This window comes from Phodopus roborovskii, unplaced genomic scaffold, assembly GCF_943737965.1.
Source record: "Phodopus roborovskii unplaced genomic scaffold, PHOROB, whole genome shotgun sequence".
In the NCBI taxonomy this organism is placed as follows: domain Eukaryota; kingdom Metazoa; phylum Chordata; class Mammalia; order Rodentia; family Cricetidae; genus Phodopus; species Phodopus roborovskii.
In genome coordinates, this window is record NW_026126109.1 from 128,652 (window position 1) to 152,721 (window position 24,070).

At 35.6% G+C, this 24,070-nt stretch overlaps 1 pseudogene; it reads left to right on the forward strand.

Moving 5' to 3' along the window:
• The first annotated feature begins 12,385 nt into the window (after positions 1 to 12,385).
• Positions 12,386 to 13,249, forward strand: LOC127218455 (ribonuclease H1-like; annotated as a pseudogene).
• The last annotated feature ends 10,821 nt before the right edge of the window (positions 13,250 to 24,070 follow it).

Genomic DNA, 24,070 nt, shown 5'->3' on the forward strand with positions numbered 1-24,070 from the left:
AGTAATACATTAACATAGAATTTTTTTATGATAGCCAAGAAAATTTAATATGGGTCAAGCTTCTTTTGATGTTCTTGTTTCAAGACAATATTTACCTTTCTGTTTATGAGACTATAAGGTTAAGATTTGCATACTGCTTGTTTTCATATGACCTGTAAACCACTAATAATTGTTTTAAACCTTAAAGCAATAACTAACATTTTAATACTTTTTTCTTGAAAGACTTGTTTTGCTATTACTCACCCTAAAGGTAACATAGATAAAATCAACTGAAAAGAGATAGTGTTCACATACTTTTTTCTACAGTTTCTCTTTGTACTATCTTATGTAACAATAAGATACACTATCATACCTTTGCTATTATTTTTCAACAGAGCTAGATCCTATCAGATTTTTAGTACTACTGAGTAATAATTTATAGTAACACAATCTGTTACATCTTAATATTTGGAAGGTCAATATTTGTGTATTATTGCATTAAAAATAAGACAGAATTAGTGTTTTCATTACAACGATAAAGTCACTATGCAAATATATATATATATATATATATATATATATGTATGTATGTATATTCTTTTGAATTAACACAAGCAAAGGTTGGATCTTCAAGGTCCTGTAGTGTTGGCAGCCAATCAGTATTGAAGATTTTACTGTTCCTTTTAATTCTTCTATCATATTCAATTCATAATATTATATGCTAAATCCATTGACACATAGTTTCCAAGTTTGTTTGAGTCATGATATTTGCTAAATTTTCAGCTAGGTTTTGCATTAAATGATCAAAATATATAATGCTGTTGTCCAGTCAAGACAATCAAACTTTTTCCTATAGAGATTGGCCAATACCCATCAAGTAAATGGTAATTAATATTGAAATGTTGTATAAAAATGCTAGAATTGGAGTATATGGTGTACTCAGCATTATAACAACCAACTACTTCTGCTTGTAAAGTATATAGGTATATGTACAAAATGTACTATAATTTTAAATAATAGAAATAAATATATTAAATACTTAAATTATTATTTACACAGAATCAGACAGTAAATTTAGATCTACAAATTAAATTTATGCTAGCTTATAAAATAGATTATGCTATATTTGTCTTCTAATATGTTTGAACATAAGTGATCTAATTACTGGTATTGCTTTTTATTAACATATTTAGGTAATGTGTTACCTATGGCATGCTTATTACTGTAAATGATAGTATAATTGTTGGATTGAATTTACTCATTAGTTAATTCTTAATTATTTACATTTTTGTTATTTTAACATAAAATAAGTACAGAAAGGTATGATTGGAAATGGGACAAGCTGATAAAATCGCTATTTCATTTACAAGGCATTATTTGTGTATGGTTTTATTGTTTTACTCTTATTATTTGTACATTTTGTTTGTAATTGAAAAGTATATATCATTCTCTGGTATAGTTTATTAAGAAGACAAATTCTTAAATAACTTAATACAAAATATACAAATACTTATCACATTGATTAAATTTTGTTATTCTATTTACCTAACTGCTATAATTCCACTAATTATTTAAAATTATATTATATTGAATTTTGACTACTTTTTATATTAAACTAAAGTGTTCATTAAAACCTTACTATCTTTATCAAATGACTTGACAAATTTACATGACCCCATCTGGATGGCCTTGTCCTACATGTGGAATTGGGGTGGGGGTTGGGAGGGGAGGGTGGTCAGGGTGCATGTGAGGGGGCAGAGAGGGTAGAAGGGAGGGAGGTAGGGAGAGGGAACTAGGATCGGCATGTAAAATAAAAATAAATAAATAAATAAGTAAAAAAACATGTAAGAATGGAGAACATTATAACATACACACACAAATAAAATGACATAACATTTAAAACTAAAATGTACAGATTATGCAATCTCATTGGGTCCATCCCATTGGTACTTTCTCTCAGAGAAGATATATTATCCACAAACAACTTATCAACTCTTGCTATCCCCTTGTAGCTCCATATGAACATTACACAACTACTGAAAAGCACAACCATTTGTATGATAGTAAATGTTATTGGTATTATTCAGGAGACTTCAATCAATTATCAGTAAAAATAAAGACATAATTTTGTTAAGATGGCATGAAATTAACAACCTGTAATATAACTCACATTTCATTTCCCATACTTTTCTAAATGCTTTTAATGTTCTTAACAAATGGAAATGCTTTCTGTTAATCTAAAATGTAGTATGACTAATATCAAATCTTTCAAAAGTTACTAGAACATCAAAAGGTTATGAGTTACAACAACAACAAAAACATCAGTGCTTGACATTAATGACTAAATCATTGGTAAATCTGTCATTCTGTGAATATATAATAAGATAATCTTTTGCTTTTTTGTTGTTGTTTTTTGGTTTTTGTTTTTGTTAGTGGTCATCCATTGTGGGTCATTAATCTTACAACAGGTAGCTTCTGCAAGCCATTGTGAATAACACTGTGGTGGAACATTTTCTAGATTGATGATTAGAATAATGTGAAACATAAAACATATAAGGTATTATAACATTTGATTGACATTTCAGACAAGATACTATAATATTTGGTATCAAAATAATTATCAGCGAGGTTGATAAGATGATTCAGTAGTTAACTGCACCTTCTGCTCTTTCAGAGAACCTAGGTTCAATTGTAGGAGTCTACATGGTGGCTCCCAATTGTCTGTTACTACAGTTTCATGGAACCTGATATCCTCATATGGCCTCCACAGGCAACAGGTATGCATGTGCATGCTGGTAAAACACTCATGCGCATAACAGAAAAATTAAAGCTTTCAAATATTGTATTATCTCACATATTCCTCCACTTTTACTTTTGAATTCCTTGATAACTCATTCATTTTATATGGTATTGAATTCCTACAAGCTACATTGTTGCATTGTTAGGAAAAAAAATGTGTGCCAGAAAGGTAAAAAAAAACAAAAAACTAAAGTATATGTTTTCAGTGTGGGCCATTAATGTAATCTGCCAACTGCCTATGAAATAATACACATCTGGGAATAGGAGAAGAACTGAAGTAATTGCATTAGGATGCCTCTCTTCTTTCAGGCAGTTTATGTGAAAAATAGTTGGCAAGATCAATTTCAGTTTCATGTGCTTTCAAATGAATAATAGTGCAATATTGAGATGTAAATTCTGGGAAAGAGACTCAAATCTAATTGAATGAACTGCACTGTGATTGGTTAATATTTCAAACATAAGAGCTTTCTATACATTGATTTCTTCATATATTTTGCAATAATTTATCCAATTATTTGACAGATTGACTTTTGAATTATAGGTCACACTTATTTGAATGAAGTACCAATATCATCAAATCAATATAGAGGTGTATTCATGCATTAAGTACCAATTTAGAAATGTGATAGAATTTCCATAGAAATGAATTTATGTGATATGTTTCTTCTCTGTTTAGACACAGAAATAACAAACAAGGGGTATAAGTTCACCTTGTTTTATTACAAAAATAGGCTCAACTTATTTTAACATTTTTGTGTACTATTACATGTGGTGTCAGATATTTTCCAAAAGTTTCATACCAAAGTTATAAACTTTAATTCATGTTATTTTATATCAAATGAGTTCTAAATGACAGAGGCTACGTTTATTGAACCAGAGAAAATTTTGGATACATTTTATTTCAATACTCAAGGATAATATTAAACACACTATTAGAAAGAACATGTAATTTATTAAAATAGTTTATTCTGAAGTAAATAAATAATAATACTTTAAAAAATTGTTATTGTTATAAATTATACTGTACTTTTAATGTACTTTTAATGTGGTAAAACAACTTTTGAAAGAAATAACTTTCAAGTTCAAAGCATCTAGCAGTGGTCAGTAGGCTGAAAATTTTATGTTATACTTCAGAAAGTATTATTTTTCCCAAAATCATCTCAGTTTTTGTGCTTATATCAACCAAACATTTTGTAAGGCATTCCTGCTTTATATACTGTAATTTCAAATCCTTATATACACAAATCATACCATAAGAATTATGGAACAGTTAACAAACTTAGACTAGTGGACTACTAGATAATTGTGTAACAGAATCTAGCCTGGAGAGCATAGAAAACTAATATAATCATAATAACCTGAATTGCCAGAAGTATTTTGGGGCTCTGATCCCTTATCTGCTTCTTTAATGACTTGATGGTTTTATCTTCAGAGGGAAATATGTTAGAGTCTGATTACTAGGTCTATTAAGAAAAACTCCTTGTCAGTAAAACAGAATTTCTCTCCTTTGTGGAAACATTCTTGTTGGTCCAGATACCTACCCTGTTGTGAAGTCTTTTACATAGCAAAGCCATGATAGTTCATATGTATGCCTGTTCAAAAACAAACAAAAAAAAAAAAAACAAGCTTTTCTTTCTTTTTTTCTAGCTCTGCTCTAATCATTATTTTCCTAACACTTCAGGATTTCTCATTCTTTTTCTAAAGCCTCCTTTTCTGCTATGTGACTGCTTATCTGCTGTATGTCTTACTTCTTTGCCAAGTTAAAAGATGTGGATTTTTCTTTCTTTCTTTCTACGTTCTCCTCTGCTGTGAATATGGTGAGACTAGCAGCTTACACATCCTGGGGTATTTTCCTTTCAAACTCTAATAAAATTTTCCTGGAGCTTAGAAATAATCATAATACCATTACACAAATATAAGAGTTTTATTAACTTTTCAATTTTAAGAAATTTGTTACTTGGTATAAATATTGGTTCTGTATGTATATGGCTATGTGCATTTGGATACAAGTCTTCACAGAGTCCAAAAGAGTCAGATAACAGGATAGCTAGAGCTACAGTTGGCTTTGAATCACATAGACTCTATGTAAAATACTGGGGTTCCCAGCAAAAGCAGTTCATAATAAAATTGTTGGGCAATCTGTCCATTCTCATATCTTTTCAGATGATTGTTTCTCAAGAGCATTTTAGAAGTAATATTAAGTAGGATTTAATTTAAGTATTAAATGTAACATTTTTCTAAAAGATAAACATAAAAAATATACTGTAGTTATTTTCATGATTGTATATAAATGCATATCATTAAGAATAAATTACCTTTTTTACAATAGAAGGATGATACACTAGGGAAAAGATAGTTGGGAGAAGGAGGCTGTCTGAAAGAGCTTTATTAAAACTTACTGTTTTATACCTTCATATAAATATAAAGTTTCTAAATAATTTAACGATTATGGGACACACTCATATTCAACATACATGTATGTGTATCCCCATCTATTTATATCTATATCTAGATATTCCTATATATGTATATATTCATGCAAAAGAGTTTAATTGGAATCAACTTTCACAGGGAAATGTCCTCACACTCAAAGCCATAGGTTGTGAAATAAAAATTAAAACAATTTTAAGCTGTCTATTTCCATCCAGGAGAAATGGCTCTTTCACCTTACTATCTGAGATAGATGAGGGAGCTGATCCTCCCTCTTACCAGGTATAGCACTCAGGGAATTGGGCACTGTTCCTTGCATACGTAGCACAGTAGAGCTGAGATAGCCCTGAGTCTGTGATAGTGAGATAACTGGCCACATGCTCTCATCTGCAATATGTTGGGTAGTGCCAGGGAAAGAGGGCCCCTGCCACCTATATTGGGCTAGGAAGCTGAACCTTCCCTTACCAGCTGCAGTACTCAGGAAGTACAGTAGAGATGACCTTGCAGACAGAAGTTTGTGTGAGCCAGTACGTGATTAAACATCTGTCATGTGGTATCATAGGAAGGGTAGGGATGTATACCTCCCATCAGCCACCACCCATCGATGCCTGAGACAGGTGAAAGAGCTGGCCCTTTCATCACAAGAAGCTGAGACTTGCCCCTCCTCCTGATTAGCTTCAGCACTACCCAGGGGAGTTGATTTACACCTTACTTGAGCAAAATAGTAGAGATGGCCCAGAACATGCAGTTGTGGGAGAACTGACTCTGAGGAAGAGAAAGAAGAACTGTGCTGACTCATTGCTCATCCATGAGAGAGGTGAATTAGGCAATGCTGACCAAACCTGCAATTGCAAAGTCCTAGAACCAGGGTTTTGTGTTGGACCACCAAAACATACATCCCAACTGCAATCTGCTAGAGCATGGGGGAAGTGGAGGTTGGTCCTATAGACCAAGGGCTGCAGGATTTCCATTACACAAGAAAGCAACATATGTCAAGGAAGAGTCCCAGTAAGAGCTCAGTATCCATGATGTAGCAAAGACTAGGGGCTTTTCAACTAAACCAATGATTCTTTGAGAAGGCCTGTATGTAAATATGTATTGATAAAAATGTTTACTTTGTGATTCTCTGGAATACACTGCATATTCCATGAAGCAGTGCCCCCTTTTCTTTCTTTTTTTTCTCTTAAAATTTATTATGTTTTATTCTGGTGGGGGCAGCAAGATGGGTGGGACTTGGAGGCATAAGGTGAAAGACACAAACAATAAATAATAATAAGTTAAACAATTCAATAATTTTTGTTCATAATCCAAATGTCTGTCTACTTACCTATCTATTTTCATCATCATCATATCAATATGTATTAATTATCACCCATCTATTTTTCTGGATATATGTGTGTTTTACTATCCTAATAATAGATAAAATCCCATAACTAAATGAATTGGATGAAAAAAGAGTTGATTTCTATTTACTGTTCCAGAGTGTTAGGGTCTATAATGGTTGGAACAACATGGATGCAGGTAACAGACATATTGTTGAGAAATGAGAGCTCAAAATTTGAACCACTTGAATCACAGAAAACAAACATGGAATGGTAAAACACTTTCAAAAATCTTAGTGAAGGATTTGTTAGGTCAAGGCCATAACTCCTAAGCTTCTCCCAAACACTAAACAGGTAGAAAAGAAGTATCCACATATATAAGCCTATAGAAGACTTTCCCATTGAAACTACCATTGTGTTCATATTTGGGGGCAGGGGCAATTGAAGTTACACTTCATAAAAGATTATGTTCATTCCTAAAAGACATAAGTTGCCAAATAAATACTCAATGCCTGGTGTTAGATATCTTCCCACATGCTATTATTTAATGGGGTCCATGAGAATTCCCCCAAAGAAAATAGAGGCTACTGACATTGCTTTTGGCTAACCACAAGAACTTCATAATAACATCCTTTCATTGGAGGCACCACCCACACTCACCACAAGAGAAGGAGACATCAATTTAGTACTGACTAAAGAGGTTCCTCCATTCTGCATAGTTCTCACAGTAGTGAAAGTTGCTTTTCAGTTTGTACAGGAAACAATGATATTAGTGGTACCATTCAATTTTGAACCCTGTGAACCACAAAAATAAACCACATGGCAAGATTTTCACATGCAGGCAATATTTTTACAGGGATATCCAGTCACTTTAGGGTAGAATTTAAGGAATACTCCTCTTAAAGATATCCACAATTTAAATGTCAAATCTGGCTAAGAATCAGACAGGTAAGTCACAGGTCCAAGTGCTGAACCTACTACTCTTAATTTACAAAATGTAATGGTACCAATCTGCCTTCTAAATTGTTTTCTCCTTATATATAAATTAGTGCAGATATCATCAGAAAAGTTACTTTATTCAGTTAGTGGTACTTAATAAAGAAACTAACAGTTTAAAATGCAGAGACTTAATTGACTGTTGAATGATCAGCCACAAAGTAGTCAATAATAACAAACCTTTCCTTAATTCTCATAGACTTGCAAAAGTAGGTGTGGGAAGAGTGTGAAAGTCAGAGTTTGGGGAGGATTTGTCATGATAGAATTTTTGCATTTATAACATCTATAATTGCCTAAATAACAGCTGACCAGGTCAAACCAGTTGATATTTCACATGGGATAGGAAGTGGTTGGTGTTTTCCATCTCCCAATTTGAGGAGGTACAGGCAAGGATAATTGAAGGATTCTAAGCAAATTGGAGTGGGTTGACTTTGATGGGTATGAATTATGGTAGGTTGATTTCCCTGCAGTGTATGTCACTGCATCATCTACAAACATATACTCACCTCAAATTATATGGAAGGCAGGAAAAGCTGGTTCTGGATTCACGATAGTGGGGAAACTGGCCATGCCCCTCACTGACTGCAGCACTCTGAAAAGTGGGATGTGTAACTTACCCAGTCAGAACAGTAGAATTGAACTTGTTGATTGGGGCACAGGTGATCTGTCTCCACAAAAGTGTGGTAGAGATCTGGCCCCACCCCTCATTTTCCATATGGTGGAGTGGACAAGGTAGTAAAGACCCTCTATTCCTTGTCACCTGTGGCAGGTGGTTCATGAGAGTGGGAGAATTGCCACCGCACCTCACCTAGGCAGCACAATTGAGCTGACACTTTTCAAAGGGACACAAGTGAGCCTCTCCAGTGGATGTGAGGGGAAAACAGGCCATACTCCTTATTGCCTGCTTCGTTGGGTGAGAAAATTGTACTGGAGAGCTCTCTCTGGTGATGATGATTTGGAAAAGTTGGCTGGCTGACCAACACAGCTACAATACACAGTCCCATATTTAGGGCTGAGAGTTAGTAAATACTAACCTCCACCTTGTCTGTAACCTGCTAGAGATTGTGAAGCAGCTAGAGGATCTCCATGACACTGGACAACAACAAAATATCCTGAAGGAATTCCAATGAGGGCCCAGTATCCACAGAGTAACAGAAGCTAGAGGCCTTAAGCCAGATGAATGATGCATTTCAAAGAAATTTACAATTGAAGATGGATGGGCTAACGGGTCAAACGTAGAGCTCATTCAAAACTCAACAGATTCCCTGCCAAAATTTTTCCCTTTGCCTTCTTTTGTTATGTCTTTAGGCTTTACTTTAAAATTTTGTTTTATTTGTGGTTAGTTCTCAAGAGTGTAGAAAAAAGGTGGAAGATGGGAAGATGAGTGGGAACAGGGTATGTGCTCTAAATCCACAAATAATCAATAAAATGTGAAAAAATAATACATTCACAAAGTACCACAAAGTGATAGTGAAAATTGTCAAGATATGAAAGTTTTATTTTTTAATTAAGTTAATATTCATGTTATTCCCACCATGAGTAAGGTCATGTCAGTTTAAGTAACAAAAGAATATGGCAGAGTCTTCTAGAGCTGGAGTCACAGTTTGAAGTAAGCTGCCTGACATGGGTGTTGGGATCAGAACTGTGATCTCCCTAGAAGGGCAAGAAGTATTCTTAACTGCTAATCCAGCTTTTCTGTTCTCACATTTAACTTAAGATAAAATATCTCAATTGGCTTTATTTTAACACTATTCAGGGAAGATAAACAAAATAGGAAGTTATAATTTCCAAACAAGGCTGATTTCTTTCCAAATTTGTAGGTATAAGCATATAATGTACTTTGGTCACAAAAGAAAATAAGTCCGATAATAGATGAACTTCAAGAGCTCTTGAGAAATGACATTAGAAATTACTACTTAACGAGCTCTAGAGCCATATACAATTCCTCCATTGATCCTAAATTTTTATTGATACAACACTCTTGCAATATCCTAAGTAAAGGCAGAATAGACTTAGGTCATATGTTGCCAGCATCCTCTTTATATTATGCTACAAATATTTTGTACATTTTCAGGCCTCAAATTGAAATTCCACTGTGAACAACCTGTCTTCAATTCTCAAATCAAATAACATTTACAGAGCATGAAATTGTGACTAACCATTCCTTAGTAATGGTGAGAAGTCACATTTATGACAAAATAATAACAGTGAACATTGTTTACACTGCTTAAAATTTGGATGAAAGATGGCAAAAAATGTTCATTTTTCTATGACTGAAGACAAGAAGTAAACAAGCTATTATCATAGAACAGCTCTTTTAGCAGCATATTTTAATGAACACAATCTGAGTCCTTTTTTTCCTCACAAACTTTATTTTTGCATACATTAATCATTTTAGTGATTATTTGTTCCTTAAGAATAAATTCCGGTCTTTTTTAACCCTGTTTTTTTGTTCCTATTGTTCATATCATATACTGGCTCCTTCTTGTTTCTTATATTTGTGATATCTGGGAATGAGAGTCATTCACCATATTTTCATAGGTTTAAGGATGAGGCAATTTTTAGACAGCTCAACTTTATTCATCATATATGTTTCATTTTAATTAACCAAAAATATTTGTTCTTTCCTTTTTTTATTTTCAATTCACATATTGATCCCAGTTCCATCTCCCTTCATCCCTCCCTTCCTCCTCTCCCTCCCTCCCTCCATCTTCCCTCTCTCCCACACTCTCAGGCACCCCCCAGACTGTCCTCTCCTCCCATCCCCCACCCAATCCACATGTAGGGTGATGCCCTCCAGGAGGAGTCATCTAAATCTGTCAAGTCATTTGGAGTAGGAACTAGGACTTCTCTCCTCTCTCTAGGTTAAGGGAATATCCCCTTATGGAGGATATGCTCCAAAAGTCCTTTTGTGCACCAAGGATACATCCTGGTTCTACAGGTTCTACAGGTTCTACAGGTTCTACATCTTCAGAGCCTTTAGACTGCTCTGGACTTCTAGCTGAGACCCATGTTCAGGGGTCTGAGTCAGTCCCATGCTGGATTCCAAGATATCAGTCTGGGGGCCCATTGGCTCCTCCTTGTTCAGATAGGCTGTCTCTGTGGGTTTCTGTAGCCTGGTCTTGTCCTCCCTCTCTGCATCTGGATTCCAGTTCTGATCAGGGTTTAGTGGTGGGTGTTTGCTTCTGTTTCCATTAGCTACTAGATGAGGGTTCTATGATGGTGGATAAGTTAGTTGTCAATCTCATTATCAGGGAAGGAAGTTCTTTCCACTGTTGCTCAAATTGTTAGTTGGGGTCAGTCTTGTTGGTCTCTGGATATTACTCTAGGTTCAGTTTTGTCTTCAAACTTATAATGGTTCCCTCTTTTATGTTCTTGCTCGGTCTCTCTTTCTCTCTCTCTCTCTCTCTCCTCTCTACTCTATTCATCCTCAAACTGAGACGCTTCTGTAAGGCAAAGGACAGAGTTAACAAAACCAAAAGGCAGCCCACAGACTGGGAAAAGACCTTCATACATTGGAAAGAAGGCTGATCTCCACAATATACAATGAACTCAAGAAACTAGTCAAAAAACATCAAATAAATATATTAAAAATGTGGTACAAAGCTGAATAGAGAACTCTCAATAGAGGAAATCAAAAAGGCTGAAATGCACTTAAGAAAGTGCTCAACATCTTTAGCTATGAGGGATATGCAAATCAAAACAACTTCTTACTCCTGCCAGAATGGCTAAAATTAGAAACACCAATGGCAACTCATGCTGGATAGTATGTGGAGAAAGGGGAACACTTCTCCACTGCTGGTGGGAGTGCAAACTTGTACAGCCATTTTGTAGATCAGTATGGTGGTTCCTCAGTAAAATGGGAATCAGTCTACTGTAAGAACAGGCAATTCCCACACCCATGCAACAAACACTTGTGCTCAATTATGTTCATAGCAGCATTATTTGTAATAGCAAGAACCTGGAAGCAATCTAGTCTAGATGCCCCTCAACTGAAGAATAAATAAAGAAGATGTGGCACATTTACACAATATACTACTTTGCAGAAAACAAACAATGGAATCTTGAAATACACAGGCAAGTGGATGGAACTTGAAGAAACCAGCCTGAAATGAGGTAACCCAGTCCCAAAAAGAGGAACATGTTATGTCCTCGCTCATATATGGATTTGTTTGTTTGACTGTTTGTTTTGCTGTGGACTCTGATATGCATTGTATCTATGAACCAAAAATGTTTTAGCTGCCTTCTTCAGATAAAAGAAAACTGTAATAGTTACCCTTATAATATGACTTCCATCATAATTAAATTGCTGTTTCTGTATATGCCATGTTTCCTATATTACTGTGATATATGGAAGCATGGAAAAAAATTCCTCATTAAGTACACAAGAGCAAGTAACACAGTTTAATTTACTTTTTTTCCAACCGTCTTTGTGTGTCTTTATCTCATTTTTTCTTTACTATTTCTTTCTTCTTCTTTCTTTATTTTCTCATGTTTTCCTCTCCTTCTTTCTTTCTTCCCATTTTCATTCTTCAATCTTCCCCCTTCCTTTACCCTTTGCAAAGACAATAGGTGTATTTCCATCTGCAAACCTGTACATATCTATTTCCTGTCTCTCCATTTCTATGTTCTTATCTTAATACCACAGAGGCAAACTAAATTTATGAAGACTCTTGATCACCTATATTATTGTATAAATCCACTAATCATAAAATTATTATTCCACATTTTTTTCTGATCTTAGTTTAACTTTTAAAATTTACACAAACACTGATATTTAAAATGTGCAATAAATAATTTAAATATAGCGGGCGAGATGCTCACTGACCACGATGTAGCTCCCCTCATTGACATGAGTGATGTGGTGGCTCCTGCTTCTGTCCCACACAGTGACAGTGTCCGTTGTGTACATGAGGCGAGGCATCTGTGGACTCAGGATGTTCTATGTGTGAGGAGGGGCCACAGGACTGGTGTCTTCCTGTGTTGGAGTGAGAACAAATAACAGGTGGACCAGTTTCCTGCTGCCAGATTTAAGAAATTTTCCAGAAAAGATGAAGCTTGGTCCTTTGTCAGGAACTCTCCAAGCCCAGATGGTGAAAAGTGGCAGGAAACCGCTCCTGTGCAGGAATCACAGGTGAAGACCAGCAAGCAGTCTCAGGAGCCCATGGGTAAAGAGGAATAACTGGAAGAGCCCGGGCCAAAGCACACAAAACAGAAAACTGAGCTGGCTCCTCCAGTGTGCAAAGACACCTTGTCTTACCTGGGAGAATCAGTTGTTGCCTACAACGAAGGCTGTTGCTCCAGTAAAGGGAGGAGGCAGGCCAGAGTAACAATCTGTGTGTACTGGAGGCCAGGCCGTCCTTTAAATATCGGTGTTAGACTTCATGGGCAAAAGACAAACCAGAGTGCTGAGATCCATGCAGTCTGCAAAGCCATCTTGCAAGCCAAGGCTCAGGACATCAGCAAGCTGGTTCTTTACACAGACAGCATGTTCAGCTTCGATGGGATAACCAGCTGGGTTAAGGACTGGAAGAATGGCTGGAGAACAAGTATAGGCAAAGAAGTGATTAATAAGGAAGACTTCATGGTGCTTGACAAGCTCACCCAGGACATTGGAGATCAAGTGGATGCACATTCCTAGTCACTCTGAATTTGTGGGCAACAAAGAGGCTGACAAGCTGGTAAAGGAAAGCGCGAAGCAGTCTGACGACTGGGCAACGTAGTTGCTCTACATGCAGACCCCAGGCAGTGGCTGTTTCTTTACCCTGATGTGTAGTGAGGCCACAGCAGGGAGGACTTGACTGGGACCCATGACACAGCTTGATGAGAATAGCTTTAATAACAGAAATGGAAGGTTGAGCTGGTCGTTGTGTGTAATTTCACTTTTTGTGTATTTAGATCTGATATTCTTGTTTGATTTGTTGCAGTCTGACCCAAAATGCTCCAGCAAGTTGGGTGGTAGTGGTGCACAAAAACAAAACAAAAAATACTCCACCTTGTTTTTAGTAACAGTCAGTCAAATACTGTTCAGTATGTGTGGTATGAAGGTCCCAGAATGTCCATTTTCCTTTCAGTGTACACAAGCACAAGCCTCCTGCCCCTTTTGTCATCCTGTGCCTCTGTGTGCATCAGAGATGATGTGCCCAAGTGGAGCCCAAGGCTGGTCTTGGAGCAGATAGAGCCTATACCCAGATGACCGTAACTCTGGAAACACCTTATAGGGACAGCTGAGAACTTTAGGAACCAAGATTCATGAATATAGCTAATAGATTTCTTTGGTTATTTTTATTATTTATTTTTATAATAGAAGCATACAGTAATGACAATAAATAAATAAATTTAAATATGTAATTACAAATTTAAATAAAAAATTAAAATTTAAATTCTGTAAAGGAGAAAAATAGGCAATAATCCAATCTCTATGATGAATTTGACATTTCAGAGGTTGAGAAACATATTTACTTATTTGTTGTTAGTTTTTAAACTGTTTTTTTCTTCTGAATATTTTGCATGCAATATATTTGATAATATTTCCCTAGTCCAATTCTATCCAGATCCTCCTCCCTACCCAATCTATTTTATGTTCTTTCTCAAATAAAAACAAAAACGCAAAAAATAAAAACAAACACAACACTCAGTGTGTTACATAGCAAAGCAAAAAGGAAGTCTATAAAATACCCCCATAGAATTTCATTTTTATTGTACAACTACTCTTGTGCTTTGGGCCCACCCTGTAATGTGATTGATGTACCAAATGATACTCTACTTGTGATGATCCAATCTCAAATCCCAAGTGCTGATAATTCAGGCAATACCACTATATCTGAACATAATCTGTCTTTCTACCTATGCTTTTTTTTTAAATTTTTATTCTTTCAAAAATGTCATATATGTATAAAATGTATTTTGATATTTCATTTTATTGGCCCTCCAACAACTTTCCATTTCTCCTTCCTTCTTAGCCCCCCCAACTTCCTGTGTACACCTTCCCATTTACTCCTACTCTCTTTTTTACTACACAACTGCAACTGTAAACTATATGCAAAGGGCTAACACCAATTCTGTGGCTCTGGTGGTTGATACAGGCACCCTGAGCATATATGAGTTCACATTAATCGAATCTTTGGGTTATTCTCATGATATTTCAACCCCTATTCCTCCTATACTCCTTCCTCCCTCTCTTAAACAGGATTCCATGAACTATGCCTGATTTTGGACACTGTGTTTCTGCATGTTTTTCCTTAATTGCCAGATGAAGCTTCTCTGATAACAATTGAGCTAACCACCAATCTATGAACACGGCAAAATATCATCAGGAATCATCTCATTGATATTTTTGCCAGTTGTGTTTGATTGTATCCTAGGTTTCTGGGATATCCAGCCCCTGGCCACTAGCCCTCCAGGCTGTGACTGGAGTGGTCTCCCTCTCATAGTTTCAATCTCAATCTTGATCTATATCCATCAAACTAAACAAAATCTCAATGCCAATTGAATCAAACACCTCAACATAAAACCTGATACTCTGAACCTGATTGAAGATGAAGTGAGGAATAGACAATTTCCTGTGTAGAATAGCAATAACATTGGCACTAAGAAAATATACATTAACAAACCAAATAATTCAATTTAAAAAATGAGGAAACTATCTACATGGAGAATTCTCAACAGAAGAATCTCAAATGACTGAGAAATTTTTGAAGAAATGTATAACACCTGTAGCCATTATGGAAATACAAATACAATTGACTCTAAGATTTCATCTTACACATCAGAATGGCAAAGCTGAAAATCATGAAGAACAACTAACGCTGGCAAGCACATGGAATAATTTCAACACTCCTCCATTGGAGATGGGAGTGAGAATATACAGCCACTTTGGAAATCAATATGATGGTTTTTCAGAAAACTGAGAATAATTCTACCTCAATACCCAGCTATACCACTCCTGCTCAAATACCCAAAGGACTCTTTGCCATACCACAATAACACATGCATTACTATGTTCATAGTAGCTTTTTTCACAACAGCCAAAACAACCTAGACATCAATGAATAAATTGATAAAGTAAATTTGACATATTTACACAATAGAGTATTACATAGCTGTTAAAAATGATGTGATGTGATTAAAATTTCAGGCAAAAGTAAGGAACTAGAAAGCAAAGAAACAAACAAAAATCATTCTTATTGAAGTAATCAACAAACAGACAGAGAAACCTGGTATATAATCACTTATGAGTTGATATGAGCTATAAAGAATAAACATGCTACAATCCACAAAGACAAAAAAACTAAGTAACAAGGAGAACTCAAGGAGGGAATGCATGAATTTCCATGAGAAGAGAAAATAAAATCAAAATTGCCCAAAGAAAGATTTGATGGTGTCAAGAGTGGGGACTGGAATAGAAGGGACCAAGTGGCAGAGTACTGAGAGAGAAAACACATAGTGTATTGAGACAGAACCTAGAATTGGGGAACATCTCAGGGATATGATAGATGCCTAGTGATATGGAAACTCCAAATAATATACAAGGGTTACCATATCTAACACTCTTAGGAATATAAGATACAGTTTCTGAACTGGTCATTAGCTGTAAATAAGGATGACATCCAGTAGAGGAATTTGAACCACGAATTTATGCAGTCATAAATGTTTGAGCTACAATTTGTCCTACCTACAAGCTGTACTGGAGTAAGGTGCCACATAAATAGTGGGAGTGACCAACCTATTTATATTTTTATTATAATTTCTTTGATTTTCACTGGTATTTCTATTTATATGTGTAATTTTGAATGATCATATATTGTTTCCTGTTTAATAACTTAAAATCATATTTTGAACTTATACACATCCCCCATGCTTTCAATTATCATTATATAATATGGATATTTTGATATCTATCATATAAAGTTATTCTTTATATAATTTGAGTTAAAACACATTTATTACATATGTTTAAATATAGTATAGTACCTAGCAAATAGTATTTAATTATAATAAGAAATTGACCACAAATTTCATGTCTTCATAGATAGCAATACTAATTTAAAAGTTATCACTTTTTTATTCATTAAAGATAAAAATGTCACCAGGTTTAATTTACCATGGCTATAATCCCTGCTTTTATGATTCTGAGGCTGGGTAAGCAATGTTTTAGTCTAGTGAGAGATAAAATAGTGCATTCCATAAACCAAAAAAAATGTAGTTGTATTTCTTCCTTGGGATCATTTTATCACTTGGTCCATAGGGGTAGAGGGAGAAGATGTGGGGAAAAGCATTCAGACAACTGAGGATACAACAGAGACAGACCTCCAGTATATGACTTCAGTGAATCAGCTCAGCTTTATTCTGGAGTATAGCAAATACACAGGATTGGGTAGCCCAAGCCAACCCTAATTTGCATTAAGTGTCATGCTCCAACAATAAAGCTCTTTATGTCCAAATAGGGTTCTATAGCAAAGCTCCTAGTACAAGTCTTAGCTACCAAAAGTGCATTAAGGGAAAAGCTTACAGCAGGAGATTTCCAAGGGTCATGTTAGAGTTAAATCATGTATTCAGGCTTAGAGACAGATTCCAGATACCATCAGTCCTCTGGGATTAGAGACATTCTCCAGAGGGGGTAGCCAGAGAGCAGGAAGATTTCCTTTGTGTTCCAGAGCTTTTGTGAGAGCTGCCAGACCATGAAAGACTACTATCTCTGAACATCAAGGCTACTCAACAAAAATATACACAAGTGAAATAAAAAATTAGAACTTTAAATTACAGTAAGGTAGTGTTTATATTTTTATTTAAATATGATACAGGTTCCCAAATGAAATAAGCACAACAAAACCACTGAGGCAGTGCTTGAATCAGAAACACTATGTATAAAATGGACAAATTACTACAATAATGATATGCTTAAATAACTTCCTAGAGGAGAGAAAGATATTAATTGGCAAATTAAAAAAAAAAACAACATACAGTTCAAAGGTATTATAAAATTGTAAAATAAAAATCATGGCACACCAAGTTATTTATATTATTATAATCACCACTATTTGCACTTATATGAGTATCTAGCTCCATTTTAAATTGGGAAAGAAAAATTGCAAATCAATAATTACAAATGTTAGTTCAGTTGTGTTTTAAGAGAGAGTGTGATACCATGTGATGCACTTGAGGATGGCTGAAAACTCACTTGTATTAGAACGAAATGAAAATTTCAAACCCAGCCTCCCAAATGTCATGATTGCACAGTTGGCAGTATTTTTGTTGTTGTTGTTGTTGTTTAACTTTGGATGGTATAATTGCACAAGAGAAAGGAAAGAATCTAATGTTACTCTCTGAACTAATTTTCAAAAGAAATTGTCTTCCAATTAAACTGAAACAATCATTTAGGATATACATGTTAATTCACTGCCTGAATTAATCTTGGACATTTAGAATATCAGTGACTTTTTAGTAAGTTTTAATAAACATTGAGATAGTAAAAGAGTGTATAGCTTTTCCTTTTTTGTCACTAACTGAATAGTAGACATCTTTCTTGTTTGTTTTTAAGATAGAAGATAGTAATTAGATGTACTTATCAACAGCTGACAAAAACTTAAGTATAATTAGAAGTGCCTCCAGAGAAGTTAAGTCGGTTTCTAAAAATCAGTAGTAAGTCTAAGAAAGGAAAAGTAAAATAAATGATATTGAGCATAATCAAGCTAAAATAGTGCAAAATCATTCAGAGACAGCATGGTGGTTACATGCTATCTGTAAAGAAAATTTTTATTAGAGTTTAATTTTTTCTTCGTCAAACAATTCCAGTTAGAGATTTTCTTGACTTCGTTCTGTCTCTGTATCCTGTCTTAATTCCTTCTCGCAATTTTAAAATATTTGTGCTCTATATAATTATATATACTTCTCCAACTGAACTTTATCAAGTGAAGTATTAATGTTGAGTTTAACAAGATCAATAACTACTCTACTTAAAACTTATTCACCCACTATATTTTCTACAGCTTTCCCTCCTTACCAGTTTCTTATGAACCAAATAGCTCAGAAATGGACAGGTAAGAAAAATATATTATGACTCACACTGTCCACTTCAAAGTACAGACATGTAAAGGATTTCTAGATCTGGATCACTATACTCAGGAAATGAAAGATGTCTACATTAACAAATATAAGACTGTGAAGAAAAAATGAAGAAGATAGCATGTGTTAATGTCAAGATCTCCATCAGCTAGTAATATCAAAAAATATTATGAAGGGGAAAGAGAATCAAAGACATAATTGAAGTCAAGAAGCTCAAATTCTATGTCCCCACATTCATTTTAAATTTCCCCCAGTAAAAGGACCACCATCTCAGTGTGGAAAGATTGTGCAGAACATCATGTATGTTTCAAATGAAAGCTTCTTAGATATGACAAATATTACAAGATATTATTTTCAGCCCATTAAAAATAATATATAGTATATGTATGCATATACATGTAACATATATATATGTTATATAACATATACATGGAATGTAACATATATATGTAACATATATATGGAAACTAACATGTATATTAACATATATATGGAATGTAACATATATATATATATATCTCCAATTCAAACATAATAATTATATAGACTCCCCATTAAATAGTCATGTTTACTGACTAGAAGAAAATGCCTCAGGTGACATAACAAATGAGATGTTGTACTGTTAATACTGACTTTCAAACTCAATGAGCAAATCAACTGCCATGAATTTGGTATCAATATATACTTGGAATGTAATAGTGCCTGGCCATAGGTGACTTTTCCAGACTAAAAGATGAGGTTTGATGTATATTTCTTCTTTTTTAATCTAATTTTTATTATTTTTTAAACTTTAATTCCAACCACAGTTTCCTCTCCCTTTTTTTTCTGCCATTCCCTCCCCCAACTCCCCCCATCAGCTCTTCCTTCTTCTTCACTAAGAAGGGATAAGGCTTTCCATGGATATCAACAAAGCATAGCATATCAAGTTGAGGCAGGGTCAAGATCTTTCCCCTTGCATGAAGGCTGAACAAAAATATCCACCATAGAAAATAGGTTCCAAAGAGCCAGGTTTTGCCACAGGAGCAGGATCTGTTACCAGTGCTATTCACCACACAAAAGACTAAGCTATACAACTATCACTCAGGTGTAGAGGGCCTAGGCCATTTGATGCTAGCTCCTTAGCTGTCTATTCAGACTACATGATCTTCAACAAGTTGAGGTCAGTTGTCTCTGTGGTTTTTCACATCATGATCTATACCTTTTCTTGACATATAATCCCTCCACCCTCTCTTCAAGTGGGCTCCTGGAACTCTGCCCATTGAAAGCTTCATTTTATGTCTTTGTCTGACATTTTGTAGCTAAAACAGTTTTCAAAATTACAATATCTGTTGCATGGATATGGATCATTTGGGTATATGCCTAAGAGGGGGATTGTGGGGTCCTGTGGTAGACTGATTTCCATTTTCCTGAAGAACTGCCATACTCATCTCCAAAATGCATGCACAAGTTTTCACTCCCACAAGAAGTGGAGGAGTGTTCCCATTTCTCCACATCCTCTCCAGCATAAGCTGTAATTGGTGTTTCTAATTTTAGCCATTCTGGCAGGAGTAAGATGGTATCTCTTTATACAGAGAGCAAAGGATCACCAGCCTATAATTCACACCGCCAGAGAAACTAGGATACAAGGAAGACTCTAAGAGCTTCATATAACGTCCTTCACTGAAGAAGAAATATACAAGATCTCCTGAGCATACAAGGAGTGGGGATTCAGTGAGTGGAAAAGGAACTAGGAGAAAGAGAAGGGGAAGAGAAAGCTCATGGGCCTGGAAAGATTGAGTCAGGAGAGGAATAGATGAGAGAAGAGAGGGGAGAGAGGGGGACAGGGTCCATAAAATAGGGACACATTAAATGTTTGAAGAGAAAACTGAAATTAGAGAAATATCTAGAGTCCTACAAGATTAACCCAACTAACAATTTGGGCAGCAGTGGAAAGACTACCATAAATGCCCTTCCCTGATAATGAGATCAGCGATGAACTTATCCACCATCATACAGCCCTTTTCTAGTAGCTGATGGAAACAATCAAATAGCCACAACTGAACACTGAGCCAAACTAGAATCCAGATGCAGAGAGGGAGGACAAGACCAGGCTGCAGAAACACATACATGATGGGAGATGTCATTCTGTAAACTTGTTTCTCATACTGGTTAATGAATAAAGCACTGTTGGCCAATAGGAAAGCGAGATAGGAGGGACTAGGAGACGAGGAAAGAGGAAGGATTAAGGCTGAGTCAAGGTAGAGAATCTGAAGAGAGCAGGACGCCAAATGGCTCTCTGGTAAGAGCACGTGGAAATACATAGATCAACAGAAATGGGTTAACACTTAAGACAAAGTTAGCCAATAAGAAACTAGTACCTGGCCAACAGCATTATATAAAATACAGAATCTCTGTGCGTTATTTGGGTCTGGCCCAGTGGCAGGACAAGACCAGATGTGGGTGGAAAAACCTACTCCTTACACATACAGACAGCTGACCTGAACAAGGAGGAACTAATGGGCCCCCAGACTGGTAGCTGGGATTCCAGCATGAGACTGACTCAGGACCCCTGAACATGGGTCTCAGCTAGAATGTCTGAGCAGTCTAAGTGTCCATGGACTGTAGAACCAGGATGTATTCCTGGTGCACAAAAGGACTTTGGGGGCACATCCCCCATGGAGGATTACTCCCTTAACATAGAGAGAGGAGAGAAGTGCTAGTTCCTATTCCAAATGACTTGACAGATTTAGATGACCCCTCCTGGAGTACATAACCCTACATGTGGAGTGGGGGGAGATGGCATGAAATGGTGGGAGAGAGGGAAATATCTGTTTCACAACTCTTTTATTGCTAGCACAATTGTCACCCATGTGCAGAATGCATAGGTTGGTCCCATGCTGACTCGCTAACTGTCTGTCTAGTTTCTGTGAATTTCCATAAGCAGTCAGCTGTCTTTGCAGGATAATAGCTTTTAAATAGATCATAATATCTGATAATCTGAATCACAAGAAGAAAAATATGGGGGCAGCATGTTGTAAATCATAGACAATAGGAATAATTTCAGTAACACGAAATAAAATACTCAACAATAGGATCTCAAACTACAAAGTATCTGTAAAGAAAAAAACATGAGAATATAATGAATATGCAGCACATAGAATGGAAAAGTCTTATAAAAAAGCATGAATTTAAAAATAACCATAAACATTAGGGAAATAATCAAGTTTAAGAATAGTTTATGGCATTCAGCTCAGAGGGTTCTGTGCTTTCTTTATTAAGTGTGTTATTTGTTCAGCAATAGTGACTTAGCTTCCACTGATGAAGGTAGTTCATGCCAATCAGTGTGGGATATCACTTTAGGGAGTCTTTTGGGCAACCCTTGGCCAATAACCCAAAACAAAGCTAGTCTCTGTTTGCTAGTGTCTTACTCTAGAAGGGAACACCTTTAGCCCAATGAGAACAGTCTAGTAACATGTATATGCATATGCATATATATATATATGTATATATATATAAAATGAATTATGTCTTTTATAATTTTTGGAAACAGTTAATAGCATGATTCTTTGTGGCTTTTTAAGACGTCCACATAAACTGTCAATCTTCCTAACTATTTAGTGCCACTAAAATAATAGTTAGTAGATGAGAATCTATAAGCAACAATTTACTACACCAGCATAATCCTTAATAACTATAAACATTTTTTCTATCCGCAGGCAAGTGTAGTTGTCATTGCTCATCAGGGAAACTATTTTTTCCTTCAGTTGGAGACTACTATAGAAAACCACAGCAAAACAAAATGTACAACTGTGGAGCCCCATCTCGGTGGGTACATCTACAATATCCTACCACACATATGGTTCATGAGTATTATTGAAAAAGGAGTAGAAAATGTATGAAAGGCTGAGGATCAGGAATTTTTCTTTGATGTGATGCTTCTAGTAACATTAGAAGCTATGAAATCTGATAAATATTACTGCCCAACATGAGCTGAACAAGGATGATGACAATGGTCATGCCAAATTTGATGGTGAAAACTTCCAGAGGCTTCAACCCTACACAAAGAACAACTGAGAAAGGATGGGAGCAGCACTTGTTGTCCTCTCCATGGAAGAGAGCACTAATTCGTTGTCTGCATCCAAACAGTCAGACCTGAAATGCACAGGTAACATTATATGTACTCAACATGTTATAATTAGGAATCTATATTCATACATAAATGCAGATATGTATAAAATTACAATTATTTAAAATTTAGGCTATGAATATGAAGGAGAGTGAGGAGGGATATAGGGAAGTGGTTGGAGGAAAGAGAAGGGAGAAATGTTGTAATTAAATTATAACTTCAAAAATAATTGAAAAATGCAAACAAATGAAAGAAAAGGGAAATGGGCTAAAGAGCTATACAGAAACTTTTCAAAAGAAAACTAAAATGACTAGAGAGCATTTGAAAATAGTGTCAACATCTTTTGGAATTAGGAAAATACAAATTCAAGCTATTTAAAGGTTTCATCTCATCCCACTCAGATTGTTATCTTTGGGAATAGAATGCCAATGGATGTTGACTCTGCTTTAAAGAGAAACTCTTGCATCATAACTGGTGGGAGGTTTTATATATGCATGCAATTAGGAAATCATTTGTTTGTGTTTGTATTTAGAGATAGGGTTTTTCTGTATTGTTTTGGAGCCTGTCCTGGAAGTAGACTGCCTCTGCCTCCTGAGTGCTGGGATTAAAAGTGTGTGCTGCCAATGTGTCACTCAGTCTGCAGGTTTCTAAAACACAAACAAACAAACAAAGACCATAGAAAAATAATTGTCATATTACCCTGTTATAGCTCTTGTCATATATCCACTGGACTTTATATCCTACTTCTATAGAGATACTTGGATATACATATTCATGACTTGTCTGTTCATAATTGCTAAGAACAGGAAGTATGGGAGGTAGAGAGAACTGGGATCTATATATAAAATGAGAAAAATATTAAATAAAAATTATTTTAAAAATAATTAAATGGGACCCCCAGCTGTGAAAGTTACAGTCCCCAGAATATTGCTAAATGGACACTCTGTCAGATTGTCTTCTACATATTTATATTTTATTCATAGAAATGGACTATTCTCAACTTTGATCTACAAAACAGCTTTTGTAGACAGTAAATAACAATCAATGGTACCGTTTCTGTGTGACTAAAATGATGAAAATAAGAGACTGAATTCCAAGTTCTTGGTGGAGCATAATTATTAATACCATACCTACCAAGGGTCACCAAGGGTCAAAAACTATAATGAACAAGAGAGATCAGGCTAGAGAAACCCACAGGAACTGATGACCTGAATAAGAGAGAGCTCATGGACGCTAGTCTGACACCTAGAGAACCAGCATAGGTCCGACCCAGACTCCCTGAACATGGATGTTAGTAAGGAGGACTGGGCAGTCTACGGGTCCTCTGGTAGTGAATCAGTATTTATCTCTCGTTTAGGAATGGCATTTTCGTGCC